Here is a 14,610-nt window from a genome sequence, read left to right as displayed (position 1 = left end):
AGCATGTTCTCTGTTGCTTCCAGACACCTTAACCCTCAGGTTCGGTGGGTCTGTGCTCTAATGAGCAATCAGGACTTACTCCTTTACTCTGACTTTCCTAATTTCTAATGTACAATTCCCTTTTGCCCTTCCTCCCTCCACCTCTTGGCAGATCTCAGAAAAAAAAAAAAATCTTGACAGAAAGTAGGTTATCGAGATTCAGTAATTTTAGTAAGTACCAAACATACTTGTTTATTAAAGAGTTCGGATCTCCACTGGAACACAAAACTCAATATAAAACCCCCAAGAACAATGTAGAGAGTGTCCCACTGGAACTCATGGCTATCTGTCAGTAGGAAAAATGTCCACCCCCATTTTCCCCATGGAGCGTCTATCTCCTGCTGTTGTTACAATGGCTTATCTGCTGAGTGGTTGCTGTATCCATCCCGTGAATGCCTTCAACCTAAGTATTTCTCTAAAGCAGCACCTGCTCCTACTATTTTATAATTAGAATATAATTAGTAGAATTTCTTGCAAGTAGTTCCCATAGAGAAATGACTCTACCACACATAAGAAAAATCTAAAATTCCCAAGCTACTTACAATCTGCACTAAATAGAAATCTGGGCATTCCTCTGGTGCCTCAGGAAATGACGTCCAGACAACAAGATATAATGAAGAAGTTGTTATGCACTGGGCAGGATGAGGTATGGCAATCTGCAGGCAAGTAGGGCAATCAATTACGCAAAAAACTTTAAAAATTTATTTTCGGTTTCAAAAAAATCTTGTCAGGTCAGCTCGAAAGGTCAACCTCAAATACAAAAGTCAAACTTTTTAATAAACTAAAAACTTAGAAAAAATTATTGCTGTTACAGGTAACATCCAATTTTCTTCTATTTAAAATTATTTTAAAACAAAAAAGAAGTAACTTTAAATAAACTGCTATTTCAAACAGAAAATGGGTGCCTCTAGTTAACGATAACACTGAATTCTTATTCAAGTTGTACGTATAAATAACGGAAAAGTTTAAGTCTGTTCAAGCCAACTTGTGGAAAATACACGTTTCAAAAAGTACCTGCAAGTTTAAGTCATATTAAGAAAGCACAACAGCACTTACACAAACTCAGCTACAAACCTCTGGGATTTTCACGTATCCAAAGAACCGAGTTGGGCACCGGGGAGAGGAAACGCAGGAGAGAGGGGGCGATTTCAGCTCTCCTGCAGCGTCCAGCGGGAGCACCCCCGGACCCGCAGGCTTGCCCGTGGCTCCTGCTGGGGGCACGCACGGCAGGGCGCAGCCGGGACGACGCTACTTCGAATATTTAGACTTTGAAGCACAACCAAATGTGAACAATTAAGCTCAACAGAATTCCATCGAAAAGAGAACTAGATAGGCAAAAGAGGAGGAGGAGTACAGAGTGAAGAGCGAGGCTGCTCTGTGGGGCGAAGGCCAGCGTGAGCACAGACCTCGGAGTGAGAGGGAATAAAACGAGCGCTCCTCCTTACTTTCTGTCTGACCTTGAGCAAGTCATTAAAAGTCTCTGCTGCCTTATTTGCCCAGCATATAAAATGGAAGTAAGATCATTATAAACTGTTTTGTCTTCTTATACCACTGTGAAGAGAAGATAATTTTATTTAAGATTAGCTTTTTCTTGAAACCCCGTTGAGACCTCTACGATACCGCAGGCAAGACTAAAGCCCAAGCACCTATTTCCAAACAGATCAAGCGGCAGCAAGAACCGAACCAACAAATCAAACCTTGAAAAAAAATTTCTGGGCCAGAAAAATCTGATTTGTTTCCCGATGAAGGCAAGATGTCTCTATGTCCTGTGCTGTCTTGCAAGGAAGTGACTCGTGTCTCCATGTTCCAATTAATTAGTGACACACCGAGAAGGCAAACCCTTCTTCCGAGGGACGTGCTACTGTTTTGCTCTCTCGGTGGTTCAGCCTGGTACTGATGTTACGGGAAGGGGCACGATGGAGGCAGGATCACGTGTAATGAAAATAACAACCTGCAAGACCATCCCGTCATTATAACTCGCTCAAAATCCCCATCTCCTACTCTGCTGAATAAATATTCAACACAGAGCATCATTAAAAAGTGTCCCTGACATTTCTCCTGTCACATGGCATTTTACTTCAAATTAGTCACAAGTTTTTCTTATGTAAATAATTTCAAAACAAGGATCGCGGTCCAACTTGGGAAGATACACACAGAGGTGGAGGAACAAACAGCACGTCAGTGCTGCCATCTCTCCGTTCAGCCAGGTTTCAGCAATGGATGACTTCAGCCCTGAGCACACAGCTTTGCCAGGGCTTCAGACAGGGTCTGCAATAAGTCTCCCCAACACTCCCACTCGTGGCTGGATGCTGCACCAAACAGTTTAGTTACCAGGACTAATGGATTCAGGCTTGGATTTTTACAGAGACTTTCTACTGTGCACTTAGACAGGAAAGGAACTGACATTTTCACTGATGAAATACTGCTGACTTTCGAAATAAACTCTAATAAAGGTTATTATTTAGATATATTCACAATGTAGCTAAAAGAAAACACAGCACTAAAACCTACAACTTTGATCACTAGTTCTTCATGATACACTTAAAACTTCAAACATAACAAAAGCAAAATTCACACTCCAAATGTGTGTGTGACAGAGAGCCAAGCCAAGCCATGGCAAGTCAATTCAGTGACAAAACCTCCTTGTATTTCAGAGTCAACTTGCTTTGGAGTCATGAACATCCATATTCATGTTATATTCCCAAATGACTGGCTTGAACGCTGTGATACAGCACACCTAGAACTTAACCTATTCCAGTAGTGTCTGATACTAAATTCTCTCTGCCATCACAATTTTGGGATTAAGACAAGGGACTCTAGTCTCCACATTAACTTTGATGGGATTGCATATAATCTTACTTAAGTTGCATTAGAAGAGGGGAAAATCAGGTCCCAGGAGTCCCTAATATTGCAACCATCACCTCATCATCGTTCAGCAGCGCTCCAGTTACTCTCTGATGTGTCAAAACTCATCACTCCTAGTCTTTACCTATGTGCCACTTGGCTATTATTATCTGATAAGCAACTCTGAGTAACCTGTCTGCAATCCAGCTCAACTCAGGGAGAAAAAGTCAAAAGAGCTCAAAGCCTCAGAAGTTTGGTTCTGCTAAGCTGCTTCCAAAAATGCTTCTGAGAAAATACACAAAAGGACTGATATTTCCCCAAGTACTGTCCCGCTGTTACACTTTTTCCTCCTGCGACAGAAAATGTGCTCTCTAAACACTTCCTCTGTATCTTTGATGTTAAAAACATAGCCTTTAGGCCAGTCTGTTCTTAGTCACCATTTTCAAGGATATAAAGTTTTAGGAGAAGAGAGTCATTATCACTTTGCCCCTTTATTCTCCCACACTGCTTCCTTTATCTTTACCGAAACGGAGACCGGTAGCCACTTTCTCAATGCGTGTCACGTTTAGATCATCATCTCCCCTATCCCTAACTGCACAGTCAGACGGAACCACTTTGGTGTGGCAAGAAGCAGGTCTAAGGGAGACCTGCTCCCATCTTCCACGGCAGGACCATACACTACAAAGATCTCAGTTTTCTGTTGTATTCTTTTCTCAAAGCATGACCCTAATTTACCCAAGGTTTGTGGGATTCCCATGAAACTCATGTCTGGAAGTCCATCCCACTGCATGCGTTGGAAAAGGACAAATTGTATCCTTTCGGATGAAGATCAAATTCATAATGTTGGTAGACTTACAATGCACGATCTTCTTGAGTAAGGAAGAGACGAGACATGGGATTTACATCCCACCGCAGCACAACTGTCATGTTTAGTTTTCTAGAAACCAAGTGAGTTGCGTGAAACTAAAAGCTCAAGTGGAGACAGATCTTCCACTTGCCAGAAATTCCTGGTAACTCCACTAAGACACACAAAGCTGCAGGAACTGAGATATGGCCCCTTATATCCACGCCCAGTTGGACTCTTTTCTTCTGAAGTAGCCCAAACACGTGCAGAGCCAGCAGTGTCAACTGTTGCCCGCCAGCCCCACACACAGAGGAGAGGTTGATCAGCTCAGCTACTTCCAGCTGACCTCCTCCCTGGAGCACACTTGTGGCTACCTCTGCGTGGCAGTACGGCCTCCTTAGCTGCCTTGTACCATGCTGGCTCGTCCTGCAGACCTCGGGTCTTCCTACTTCTCGTAGTAGTTCTTCTCCAAAGGCTAAATTAATCCTCTGCAACAGCTAGGGAAATGTGTGGAAAACATGAAGTCGAGCGCATTCCCTTTCTTATGAATTTGTAACCATCCCCAGTCTGATAGTAATTTCCAGTTAACAAGCTCTGGCTAGTCTTCTTCACTTATGAAATTAACTATTGGATAAAACAGTTTGTTGCTTATGCTTTATATACTATCACGTACATAAACATACACACACATAATCAAAAGCACTACATTTATTTTGATTAAAATATCTATCAGAAGTCCTTGATCTATGCTTTCAGTTTAACTATGTTGGGTTTTCATTTGTATTCAAAAACTGAAAAATATTTTAACCTTTCTGAAACGGATCATGTTAAAATAAATTGAAGCAAGTTAATGAAAAGTGTTAATTAACCTGCTGTCATCTTATTAAGAGTCTGTGTGTAACCTATAGGTCATCTCCTCTTTCAGCTGATGTATGGATTTGATCTTCAATGATGAGCTGAACAACCCAATCTCCCATTGATGATTGAGAACTCCTGAACCTCTTGCTTTTTTTGGGAGAGGACAAGAAAATTTCTAAAATGAAAGCACTGAGCTTTTTAAGGAATTATTCTAAACCTTTTTTTTATGGCAGGAGAGGTTGCAATAATGCTGACCCTGCAATATATTGTGGGTTTAGGACAAAAATACAGAACAAAAATATGAAATCTTCCCCACCCCCTGCTACAGGGTATACAGACATAATGGTTGAGCTTTTCTAAAAAAAGTATTTTTTTCCACATTATGGGCTGAATCAGTATTTTTATAAGCGTCGGCCACTTGCTCTTGTCTTGACTTCCTTATTTACCTCTACAGTTATCAGTTTTAAGACCCCTGATATGCTTGAAGGTTGGCTGGGGGTTGGAGGGACACAGAGGAGGAAGGAGAAGGTGGTGGGAGGGAAGCGGAGGGGAGAATCTGCTGCATTTACCATTATCCAGAGGAAATATTTCACACTGACTGGCACTACCTGATCAGAATCAGATCGGCAAAATACCTGGAGAAGCTGCTCTGTAGGAGTAAATATATTTGTGTTTCTGCTTTTAAAAATATAACGCTCATAATGCTAGAGGTAAGTCCAAAACTGGCAAGAGAGATAGGCTGGAGATCTATGCTTTTTAATATCAAGCTCTTCACCAAGATGACTTTTATCACGTTAATGGCTAAATCACACTGATTGTAAAACAGCCAAAATGAGGCAATTAGTAAGGCCTGTGACAGCCACAGAAAACGAAATGCACAGGGTTTTCAGTGCAAGCCAGATGGATATCTTCAATATATTTCTTATTGTCTGCTTGTGGTAATACGTTCAATTAAACTAAATCAGTACTACAGGACACCCTTTGAATTGCCTGAAAAAAAATTAATTGTCTGCTGCAAATCTAATGAGGCTTAACAGTTGTATTATGTTTACAAGTTTTATTTGTTATCATCAGTAAGTATTTACAAGGAAAAAAACAACTAACTTCACTCAACTAGCCCAAAGAGCAAACCACTGGTATTTTACAGCTTATTTCATTTACATGTTTCTTTGCCACTTACTGGTTCTGTCCTTAGCAGCTGACCCAATTTTTTTCTCTCCCAAATAAGAAACCGACAGCTCTTGCTGTGCCGTTCGTTCACGAGCTGTTGTGAGTTAAGTCTCACTCAACAGTTGACCACCAACTTGTGTTACGACACGTCCCCCGAGGGGTCGACGGCAATGCCCAGCCACGGGCTGGTGCCTCCGACGCCTGCTATGATCCTCATCAACGTCTGAGCAAGGTGACCGACCTTCCCCAGCACAACGCAGCCGCCCCGCCACGGCGGCCGTGTGTGACAAGTTTGCATAATGGAAATCAAAAGCAAAAGGTGCGTCTGAGCAGACCTGAGGAGGGGTGGCTTGGGGAAGGCTTGATCGCAGATGAGGCATCTGCTTCTCATTTTGCCACTACTCTGATCTCAGAATAATTGCAACCTTTTTGCTTCAATTAACTGTCAGAAAACTGGAAATGCTGACGTGATACACAGCTATTTCACCTTCCCTGGGGTGCTTTGGGGCTGACTTGGCTTTTCTGATGACCTCAGGTTCTCACCTGAACGGAGCTGGGAGAAAACCTGCATGTTTACCAGACTCGGGTGTAACAGGCGCAGAGGAGATGTACCTGCCAGCTCTGAAACACAAAGGTGAGCTCCCTACAGCTGCAGAAGGCAATTTAGATAGGCATCCTGCAACAACCTTGACTGTGGTTTGCAGCTGGAAATAATTTCTATATAAAATACTTGATTAAACCTTGTGTTTGAAGTACCATATGGAGAATGCAGCTCCTTAAAAGCTGCAAGGACCCTGAGGTATCTACTGGATACCAGCCCCATCATCAGCTTCTACTTGAAGTTTTTCCACCCAGGGTTTACTAGGGAGACCCAGCAAAGTGCAGCCTTTGGGGCTACCACGGTTGAGGGGAGGGAGGAGTAGATGCGGCGGATGCACAGCTCTCTCCTTTATAATTGTGCCTTTCATGCAGTGCTTTGGGTCATAATTTTACTTAAACCTAGCAAAAGACCCTTAATTGCGTCCTAGAAATAATCAGTGTCGGTGGAAATACTCCAATTAGAGCTGAATACATTCCTTTGCAATTTTATGGCCAAAGATTATTGCTTTCATTGTCAATTGTTAAAATGAAGCATTTGCTACTGGTTGTGAGTTAGAAGTCAAGAAAGATTTTCAAACTTAGAAATAAGTTTTATTTCCTAAACATGAGAACACAGCAACACATACTCATGAATAAATCAGTGCTTACATATCTCTATGGCTCTCTCTAATCCTTTTTTGCCTATAACACCCTGATTTAGAGATTCTGGAGCACAACAGTTTGTACTCTAAATTGACTTTTTCCCCCTGAAATTTTTTAAAACAATGTGTTATGCCTGATAAGGAATATTAATTCATGTCTGGACTAAAAACTGTGTCCAGCAACTACTAAAAAAAACTTTAACAATAATAAAACTTCTTTTGACTTTTTCAGAGTTCTGAGTCTTTGGTAAGTGTAGAAAATCTTGGCTTTGACACCAGCTGAACATAGACCTTGTGTGTTACCCAGCATAATTATAAAAAGCCCATAAAATATGGACAACCCTAAAGTGCTGCTCTGGGATTATTACTTTAAACTCTGCCTCTCTTTTTTAAATTGTATTTTGTGCTTTCAACACCAGGTGTCATTTAACTGGGTCCTTTCTTAAGGCAGACTGAGGCAGAACCAACATGAATTTAAATTAGATTGAGTTGAACCGTGAGGAAAGAAAAGTAAAGACCTTTCACGATCTTAAACACTGCCGGATCAAGACAGACCTCAGAAAGAGTGACGAGGGGCTATTCATGTTTCAAAATGACTAACCACTAAACCCACGACATATGGACGGACGGTATGGAAAATGCCTGCAATAGCTTTCTGGGACAGCTTTCCAGATGAGCAAAGAAGCAGCAACGTACCTGATGGGGGAAAAATCCAGAAGGTATAGAGAGGATTTCTGGTAATGTGGATAGTGCTTAAATGGGTCAACAGATTTAAGTATCTGCTGCATTTTTCCCCTGGTTAATGTAAAAAAACCAGCATCTTATATATGGCTTTCTCTCCCTCTTGGGGAAAAAAGTTAACCCCCCACCCCAAGCAACCGATATCCCAGTTACTCAGAAGGAGTCATGACGTTGTTGAGAACAGCTGGCAAAATTCATGCTGCTGGAGTTATTTGTATTCACTGATTAAAAAGACAGAAAAGGGACACTCAACGAAAACACACACGCTCCTTGCCGAAAGAGCAGCGTTTTGTACAAGTGCAAAGTACAACCATTGCACAGCTCCTCTGCAGGCGGATCCACGCAGAGTACACCCTAACACGGAGAGACACGTCATTAATGCACCTGGCACCTCTGCAGAGGTTGGTAGATATATTTCAAAATAATATAGCTATAGGTATTTTTGACTACGAGAAAATCAGGTTTATTAAGCACCACCTTTTTTACTGATGGAGTCAGTAATGGCACTATTTAAGAACAAGCTCAGCTGGAGGCAAGTGCAGCATTTGCTGATCTCAGTAGTGCAAATGGCCATAGCGTTAGATTTAAGGCTGGCACTGAGGCCAAAGCAGATACCAAAGAACAGAGTCAGCAGTACTAGCTCTGTTATGCAGAATCAGTGTCTGTGATAATGGAAAGAAATTATTTTTAAGTATAAAACACTATATAAATAGACACATACCCCATCCTAAGCATGGGAAAATTCTGTGAGGAACACCCAACCGTGATTCAAAACTTGTATAGTAACACTCTGAATATTCACTCTGGATTGAGATTATCTATTAATATCCAACCAAAAAAATCAGAATTGTGGTAATGTGTGAACATTTCCAAAAGAATAAAATAAGTCTCTGAAAACCTGTGAGGGATATCATTCATGTATGATTTTCCATCTGTTCTTGATCTATTTTCTGAGTTTTATTCTTTAGACTACTGTAACATAAACATGGGATTAATTTAAAAGCCTGTCTGGACCCTTAAATTAATAAACAAATAATACATTAAAAACATAAAAATCAAACTGAAGTTGCCTTTAACACAATTATGGGGGTTATGATGACATCTTCAAAGGTAAAAAGAACTACAAATGACTGAAACTAGTGGGCATGGTGGTGTTGGGTTGACGGTTGGACTTGATGATCTTGGGGGTCTTTTCCAACCTTAACAATTCCGTGATTCTATGTTCTGTGAAACTCTGCTCCGGTGAAATTCAATAGCTGGTATTTCACGATAAGCACTGTTGGTGCACGCGCATCCGGGACCAGCCTCTGCGCCGTTCAGCTTCAGAAGGCTGATGGATACGAAGGTGTCAGTGTCACCTCAGCCCAAGCGAAGAACGTTATGCACAAATAGAAAAGGAGGCATAAGCAATCTTGTTTGATGGCGTGTGTGCTCGTTAGCACGTACCAGCTTACTGTATTAGGTGGAAATTAAATCACAAACGACTTGAAGAACTCCTGTACCATGCATTATCAGCCACATTCAAACCCAAACTTCTGAAACATGCAGTAGTGGACAGATGGTCAGTCATCAGAGAGCAATGTCTCTCCATTGGCACATTCCTGTGGAGCTGGAGAACTAAACCCTCTTCCGTTCCTTCTGGGTGCATTGGGTCTGGCTGAGATGGAGTTGATTTTCCCCATAGCAGCCCTCACAGTGCTGTGTATTGGTAGCCAGAAAGGTGCTGATAACACACCAGTGTTCTGACTACTGCTGAGCAGTGCTCGCACAGCATCAAGGCTGTCTATGCAACACTTGTGCCCCACCAGTAGGCTGGGGGTGAGCAAGATCTTGGAAGGGGACACAGCCAGGACAGCTGACCCAAACTGGCCAAAGGGCTATTCCATACCATATGATGTCATCTCAGCCATAAAAGCTAAGAGAAAGAAGGATGAGGGGGGCATTTGTTTTTTACATTTGTCTTCTGGAGCAACTGCTACGCGTACTGAAGCCCCGCTTCCCAGGAAGTGGCTGGACATTGTCTGATGATGGGAAGTAGAGAATAAATCTTTTCTTTTCCTTTGCTTCCACACGTGGCCTTTGCTTTATTAAACTGCCTTTATCTTGACTCACATGGTTTCTTTCCTTCTTAATTCCCTCCCCTCCCCGGTCCTGCTGCAGAGGGCAGTGATAGAGTGATAGAGCGGCTTGGTGGCACCTGGCGTCCAGCCAAGGTCAACCCACCACAATGAGCAGCATAATATTCATAATCTCTGAAGATGAAAAAACGGTTGCTCCTTATCTACTAAGACAATCCACAGTAATATAAATCCACTCTAGCCCCATGGATACGAGGCAAGCACAACACATTTTCCAAAGAACATAGTTAAATACTGATCAAGTGACGTCCCAACGGTGACAACCACAGTTGACAGGATGGGCCAGGAAGACCATCGCATCCCACCGACACCGTTTTTACAAAGCGCAAAGGCTGTGTCCATGCTGATCAGCACAGCACTGCCTCTGAACTATAAGCCCAGATGCTTTTAATGGATTAGAATAACACAGGAAAAGTTGCAGGTTTAAAGGCAGCAACATTTCAAGTCTCTGAAAAGTTAACTCCATAATGGGCCAGAATTTACAGTATTTAATCAATTGTTTCAATTTTAAGTGCAATATAGCAATTCAACAGTCACGCAAAGAATAGGCTTGGAATAGAAAATATGCAATTTTATAGAAAATAATTTGGATCACTGTGCTGGACAAAATCAAGACTATCAGTCTATTCAAGTGTGAGGAAAAAATAACCTACTGACATTATCTTTGTATTCTTTTTCTGCTGAAGCGATACGGCTACCAACTAACAAAAGTTCTCTTGCTTTTCCTTCCTTGAGCCCTCCCATGACAGTCCAAATGAGACGAGCTAATGGCAGTAGGAAAATGTTGAATGTGCATCATAATGAAAGAGGCAAATAAAGTCATCGGAACTTGCCCTTGTCAGAGATGCAACAACGTGACTGGAATTGCTGTACTTCCCAAGAAGAACAGAGGGGTACAGACTCTACCAAGCATTCACATGCGGTGTCTGGCCATTAAACCACAGAGATAAGGCGACTGGAAAGGCCTGCATCATCCTGGTCTGCCGTCCAAGGCAACTAGATAATAAATGGTACGGAAAGCTGCTTCTGGCAGGCTGGAGTGCTTAGAAACCCGAGGGCATCTCCACCGCAGGACAACCCCTGCCACCGCTCCCCGGCGGGCGGTTCCACAGCGCACGGCTCCGAGTACGGGAGCAGCCCTGCTCACCTCCGGCACCGCTCACGGCCGGAGCACCACACCTCGCTGCTGCCCACTTGGGAATGATGACGGACCGCACCGTCGGTTACAGGCTGCGGAGTCAAGCCGAACCATTAGATTTATACATGAACTTATGTAAACGTTTACATAAACACATGTATTTACATATATTGATAGATTGATAGCTCAGAACACAGCCAAAAGGAAAGCAGATGCTTGAGAAGCAGCCACACGCGTCTACGCATCCGTTCACATCCAACACCATGAAGGCGAAGCTGGCCACGGGCTCATCAAGACGTTTAGTGTGTCTGCTGGGAAACAACCCAGGATTTTCTCATCTCGTGAAGGAAACAGTGGCGATACGGTATTATGATCTCCATTCCTGTTGTTAGCTTGTTTTTGCTGCTTCTTCCGTACCTAGTGGTGCCAAAGAACCTTCACTTGGGTCTTAAGTCATTGCGCAAGCTGGGACGGTAGCACCAGGAACCTCCCCGTGCGCTTCCTACGTTCAGAGCTTTTATTGCAACATATTGAAACTAGCTTCCTATTTCCGAGCTGCTGCTGTATTGGCCAGTTTATATCACTGCATTAAATACAAATAAACTCATATTGTACAGTCTACGCCTGTTTATACTATTTGTCATTTAATCCCCTGGTACTGAGAAAGTCTATAGTCTTTCTCTGTGTTGGAAGACTTGAACATTTAGCCTCAAGTACAGGAAAACCTGGGAAAAAACCTGGAAAATTAGTATTTATATACTTCATGTAAACACACCCTGTGTTTTACTTCTACATAGCTCCAAACACTGTGGGATTCTTCTCCATCCTTACCAATTCAATCCTGCTTTTTAATTTAAAGGTCAAACCATACCAGCAAGTTTGCAAGGTTTCAGGTCTCAGAGGCCAGAGCACTTCTCATTTAGCATCAACCAACAGAACAAACTCAAACCACAGTCTTGCTGGTTTGGAAAACTACCAAGGTTCACCAGTTCTGGCAACAGCATGTTAATACACAAGCCCTATGGGCACCTGTCAGAATTTCATATTTTTTAAGCTGTCTACTCATGCATAATATGTATATTTATTCATCCCTCTCTGGTTGTTTGCCAGATATTTATTGTAAGTTCCTTGGTTCTGGTGTAACACATATTCTCCTCCTCCTCCCATCCTTGCCTACACTGTCTTTGACACTGTTGGCATCTCTCCCTGAGAGAGAGAAAATTAAAAGGAAAAAAACCCAGAACCTGCAATGTTAATGGAAGAACACAGGAAGGTTAGAAAAAATGTCTTTTGACCTTCACATTTTTTACTCAATGACATAAGAATAGCTAGAAAAGAATATAAGCATATCTTAAGGTCAAAAAACTCATCAGCTGATAAATAGTCTTTTTGTGCACCACAAAACTGAGTTAAAAGAAGGTATTCAGTCATGTTTCCATCAAAACTTGCTGGTATTTTACTTAGGGCAGAGAAACTCAAGCATTTCAGTATGAAATACAGTATTTTACACAGTTCATTTGGAGTTCAGAATAGTTTCTGCTCTTTTATACTTTTTATGGGATAGACTTTGAAATTGCATTTCTCAGTTTGCTGTTAATATCCACATCTTGGGCTTAAGAGTTTATTCTCTGCTTCATGCACATGTGTCGCTCCCATTAATGTTAATGGAATCGAGTTAAAACGGAGCACTGAGGGAGAAAAAAGTACTTGCTAATCCTTTATAACCTTACCGCAAAGAAAAATGGTTTCTAAACCATGGGAACCCAAAGATCAGGTACAATAGCTGCTGACTACTGTGCTTGGAGTTACGGGCTATTCCTTGGGTACTGCGAGGAAGAAAGGATAAGCCATGAATTACAGAAGCATGACTCTTCAATAACAGAAAAGAAACACAGTCCTATTTTCAACGACTGGCTTTTTTACGGTGGCACAAGTGGTCCCTGAACTGCAGACCTGGATTCGACTCCCTTGGTGCCTTGCAGCACTCAGAAAACCAGGACGACCTCAGCTGTGCCCACCCTGGAGATGCAAAGCCGGTGCCTCCTGCCATGAGCACGCGTCACCCTCCTGCGGTCCCCGTGGAGCCCAGGGAAGGACATTGGGCTGTGTCTACTATTTTCCTCTCTAGTTTTGCTCTGGGGGAGACAGTAGCTGGTCGAACCTTTTAATTAATTAAAGGTCGAACCTTTAATTAATTAAAGGTCGAACCTTTATTAGACAAGGTCTTTTATACATTTGTTTTCCCTGAGCATTGCTTTCTTAGCTATTTGCTGTGGGTGCCTCTTTAGGACAACACACATCAAGAAAAGGCCCACTCAGCTCATATACAGATCTAATGCTGATCTTCATTTGTCTCTATTTTTGTTTGCAGGGACCAGCATCGGCATGGGCAAATGCCATACAAGCTATTCCAAGCAACCCCAAACCTGAAAAACTCTTGGTGTCAATATGCTACAGCAGAAGATATGAAGGGGTGACACAGCCCTCCACCCTGGGGCGGCACCGTTGGCTCCTTGGCGTAAGGAAAGCAGAAGGGCCAAGTGGCATGAAGCACAAGCCAGAGACATCCCATCTAACTATAAATACCTGACAGGATAGCTAAGGCAGAGCCAAACATCTGACTCCGAGAAAACCCGTTGCTGTCCCGCTGTCTCCGGCAGGTTACAGTAACCTGTAAGAGGGGCTCGCCAGCTTTATCAGCACTCGCTTGATCCTGGCATTACTTGCTGAAATGTGCTCCAACTATAAAAACCATGGATTCAAACTTGCATTGAAACGTTTCAAAGTATTCCCTATATACCATAAAAATAATTGATGGGGAGAGCCTCCGACCGAATGCTATCCATCAATGCCAATATATGGGAGAATTAAAACTGACAGCATTAGAGCTTTGTGATTGACTTATTGCTTTGTAATCAATCTTTCCTGATTTGTTATCCAATACAGGTTTTTCCCCAAATAAGGAGGAGATGGAGAGTGATTGTAAGTGTAATAATCTATATATTCATTGCCTATAATACTTTATCAGACATGGGACCACTCATAAGCAGGACAAAAATTAAGACATTTGTCAGTGTCTCTCATTGTTTATCAAATTACTACTTTAAATATTTTTGTCAAATGTTATAGATTTCTCTTTTGAAAAAAATATTTGACAGAAAAATTCCAAACACCCATGAATAAACACTTCAAATTCCTGAAATGCAGGAATTCAGCCCTGGATAAGAAATAATGAAATTAAATCAGAGTTTGTTCATCTTTTCAAAAATTATGACATTGAATTGCAAGGGTGAAACTCTTGCATCATTCTGCAACAAGACAAGCTGTATTAAAGAGTTCAGGAGGTTTTAAAAAAGATAATAGAAGTTTAGGAATAACAAGAACAAATGAAGTTGAACTAGACAAGACATGTTTTTAAAGAACACCATCTAATCTCAGCATGCCGAGGGCAACATTTCTCCACAGGTACGCCCTGGCTCTATGCACATCCTTTGCAAAACTGAATCTCAGGACACAGCTGGCTGCGGCGACAGCAAGTATTTCTCAAGCACGATTACTGGCCGTCGCTAGAAACAAGTCATACAACGCTACGGACCA

The 14,610-nt window shown here is 42.1% G+C and overlaps 1 protein-coding gene across 1 annotated transcript in view; it reads right to left on the bottom strand.

Moving 5' to 3' along the window:
- Window positions 1-14,610, bottom strand: part of LOC104623044 (contactin-4-like) — a gene marked incomplete at both ends in the record, with an annotated part of 63,865 nt that overhangs the window by 23,738 nt on the left and 25,517 nt on the right. The window lies entirely within an intron of this gene.

Source organism: Phaethon lepturus, unplaced genomic scaffold (assembly GCF_000687285.1).
Source record: "Phaethon lepturus isolate BGI_N335 unplaced genomic scaffold, ASM68728v1 scaffold20346, whole genome shotgun sequence".
Taxonomy (NCBI): Eukaryota; Metazoa; Chordata; class Aves; order Phaethontiformes; family Phaethontidae; genus Phaethon; species Phaethon lepturus.
This window is presented reverse-complemented; position numbering and strand designations above follow the sequence as displayed.